The sequence below is a fragment of the Simochromis diagramma genome, unplaced genomic scaffold (genome assembly GCF_900408965.1).
Source record: "Simochromis diagramma unplaced genomic scaffold, fSimDia1.1 OVJJ01000245.1, whole genome shotgun sequence".
Lineage (NCBI taxonomy): Eukaryota > Metazoa > Chordata > Actinopteri > Cichliformes > Cichlidae > Simochromis > Simochromis diagramma.
In genome coordinates this window covers 1-3,598 of record NW_024386852.1, presented here as the reverse complement: position 1 = coordinate 3,598, position 3,598 = coordinate 1, and the positions used below count along the sequence as shown (strand labels likewise).

The 3,598-nt window shown below is 37.9% G+C and overlaps 1 long non-coding RNA gene across 3 annotated transcripts; it reads left to right on the top strand.

Annotated features, from left to right (window-relative positions):
• On the top strand, nt 1-2,223 carry LOC120732070. 3 transcript variants are annotated; one of them, XR_005695509.1, is made up of 5 exons: nt 1-173; nt 1,083-1,251; nt 1,587-1,831; nt 1,948-2,056; nt 2,176-2,223. It is a non-coding gene; the product is annotated as an uncharacterized LOC120732070 (long non-coding RNA). The 3 variants fall into 3 exon arrangements; XR_005695510.1 differs by lacking the exon at nt 1-173 and having other exon boundaries at nt 191-1,251; nt 1,587-1,819; XR_005695508.1 differs by lacking the exon at nt 1-173 and having other exon boundaries at nt 191-1,251.
• The last annotated feature ends 1,375 nt before the right edge of the window (nt 2,224-3,598 follow it).

Genomic DNA, 3,598 nt, shown 5'->3' with positions numbered 1-3,598 from the left:
ACAGCGAGAAGGGTCTGGCTGCAGCCACTGTGGAGCTCCACAGTAACCGGATACACATGACCTCCACACTAACCGGAAGCACGTGACCTCCACAGTAGCCGGAAGCACGTGACCTCCACAGTAGCTGGAAGCACGCATGGATACCGTGGAAGTCTTGCAAGTTGATCGCAAAGGTTGGTTAAGTCTTTCTTAAATAAATTTGCCGTTAATGATTTCATAATTCTAGGAATCGTCTAGTTTTCTTACAATGATCATGTTGCCACTTTTTTTGCGTTACAACAACATTCCTCCTTATTTTAATGTTTTTTCATCGTGCTCCATGGCAGAGAAACACACAGATATGCTTTTTCCTGGGCCTGGTTTAAGTAAGAGAGCTGGATTAACGGCTTCTGTGGGCGAGAAGAAGCAAAAAACACATTTTGCATTAGAGTATGATTTATTGTTGGCGTCAGAGATGCAAAATAACGAATACTTCAATACTGTACTTAAGTAGAATTTTCTGGTATCTTTACTTTACTGCTGTACTTTTTTGTGCCTACTGTATACTTCTTTATACTTCTCACATTTTAGCACGCGTATCTGTACTTTGTAATCCGTACATTTGTAAATCAGCCCCCCGCACGCGTGCTTTGGACGCAAGATTACTTCAAAATTTTGTACATAAATTATATTTTAGACCCTGTACTTCTTACTTCCACTTGACTAAAAAGTCGAGTCAGTGCTTTCTAAACAGAGGTATCTAAACTGTAGTAAGGAACGTGTGTACTTGTGACACCTTTGGTTAGCGTCAACACTGTAAATTTCATCACAAACAGATTTAGATATTTATCAATACTTCTATTCGTCATTCTATTCTGTACAGCTTTTTTTATTGCCCAGATTTTAGTTAGCCTCTGTTCAATTGACTGTTATATGTCAATAGAAACATGTCTCACAAATTAAAGTGTCTTGTAAAATATTTGTGTTTTTTTTCAAGAATTTTCTTCCCAAATCTATTACATGCCAACTGTAAATTGTTATTTCTGCTAAAACCTTAACTTAAATGTGTATATGGTGTTTATCTGTTTCTCTCTCTGTTTTAGATGCACACATCAATCTGGAATTCGGGCTTAAAGCCAGAACTGCAGGAATGCAACACGTGTTGCAGAGGACTCTTTCACTGCCCTCTGTGCCCCACTTTCAGCCCTACTGTCAGGGCAAAGATTGAAGAGCATCTAAGTGTGCATATAAAAAATGCTTTGCCTTTCAAAGGTATGTTTGTATTAAATATACTTTATAGTTATAAATATGCACTTTTTTAAGCACTTCTGCAGTATCTTTGTTGACTTAAAAGTTGCTGTTGATATTGTACAGTTCAGTGCATTCATCTGCAACAAAAATAGTGTTTTTATAAAATATATTTTTATTTACTTTTCACCACTTTTCTTGACATAACTTTTGTGATCCATACCATTTTGCTTTCATTATTGAGGTTGGCTTGGATGTTTTTGTTAACATGTACAATCTGATTGTTAGACAAATTGATTGCATTCTATACAACTACATTTAAATTACATCTGTTTGTTTGTTTGTTTTTTCTCTTACAGATAAAATGATATGCCGGTGCAGGCTGCCTTGTAGGACAACAGGACACTTTCACCGCCCTGTCTGTAAGATTACAATCATACGGCGTGGGGATATGGCAAGGCATTTATTGTCTTGTCAGCATTCTTCAATGCCAAGTCAGCCACCATTATCAGGACTGCTCCCCGCTGAACTCTCCGAGGAGACCCGTATTCCTCCGGCAGTACTCTTCGAGGAGCCCCGTCTCCCCCCCAAGGTTTTGTCTTCGGTTTCTGAGTCTTTGTTAGAACATTCATTGGCTCTACCCTCTGTGTTCAATAAAACTGCAGCTGATGGAAAGTCCATGAAAATGACATGCCCTCACTGTGGCCTTACTCTTCGTAGCTCTGGCAAGCTATTTGCACACTGGAGAGAGGAAGCCAAAGCTGTGCTTGAAGGACAACACGTGCCCACTTTCAGACTGAAAAAGCACAAGTTCCAGGAAGTCAGTCAGGTCAGTATTCACTTTAAACAGTAGTGTAATTACATGGTTAGTGACATTTGAATAACTGTTAAAAAACTGTTCTGCAACAGAGAAATAACTATGTTTTCATCCCCATTTGCCTGACACAGGAGCCAGCAGTTGTTGAAGATCTGCGTCCTGCTGTGCAGTGGGTTGTCCAAAATAAGGCACTTTTCCGTGGACACGTAACAATGCCCAAATATCTGTCCTTAAATCAAGGGGACCAGCAGAGGGTCTTAAGAGACATGTCAGAGGAAGAAGACACTGGAGCAAGGGACTTGTTCCTCTTTGTTTTTCAGTTTGCAGAGGACATGGAGCTGATGAGCAGGGGCTAAGGGTCAGTGCTATGTTTGACATGTAATGGACAAATGAAGGCACTGGCTGTGTTTGTTTGTTTGTTTAATATGTTGTTGTTTTTTTTGTTTTGTTTTTGCATAGTACAAAATTCCAATTAAACTTATTTCAAAATGTTGTTCACTTTATTCTGTGTCCATACTTATAATAAAGGATTACAGTGTAACAGCATTAAATGTAAATGTAACAGCATTTTTTTTGAACTTGTATTTTCAAAATAAAAAGCTTATTGTTGATAATAACAGTAAAGAATTGTAATCAATAATATTTTTATACATTTTAAATATTAACACTCTGGGCTCTATCCTGGCCATCTGTGGACACTTCACTTATTCTTTTTTTGACTACTGCACTGCAGTGGACCAAAAGAATGACACGGGTTTGATCTTAAGGATCTAATAGTTGTGTGTGTTGTGCATGACATTGCCACACAAATATGTATTTGCAAGATAGAGTAGAATAAATTATGACGCATGAAATATTACATAGGCTGCAGTGAATTTCTGTTGATACAGCCAATTGATCTTTGAGTTTCCCAGTCAAACTTAGCTTTGAAGCACCTGCTAACAACACTTTTACTCTTGTAGATTTCATAACAAGACACCATAGCCAAAATATTAACAAAATATATATTATTAAAAAATTCAAAGCTGCAGCACATACAGCAACAAACACCGTTAGTAAATGTGTCCTGGAGTTTATGCAGGTGCAGAAAGTGCTGCTGCTGTAAGTCAGCCTAACAGCTTCCAGATCAATTATTTTTCTGGAAAGATGGTAGGAAGGGCATCACTGCTCATCTCTACAGTCTCCCAGATCTTGGAATACAATCCCTTTGTACCATGAAACCACTTCGCAGTACTAGGATTCCACTAAAACCTATAAAGAGAGTGATCCTGGAAGAAATGGGGCACACACTAGTGACCTCAACAATTGCAAGACAGCCTTTTCCCCGATGCTCAGATGGGGAAAAAAAGGAAGTTTCATGAAAACATTAGGACTTTATCATCGTTTTATCTGAAAAGTTAATGGTAATATATAACCTAACTGGCTATAAAGAGTAAAAACTTTAGATACAATTTTGATTTTGATGAAAAGGACTGGTGCTATTTTAAAGAGTCACGTCGGTAAAAGTAGAAAAATGTTTAGAAATATCCCACGCCTCTTTTATATCTTACACAT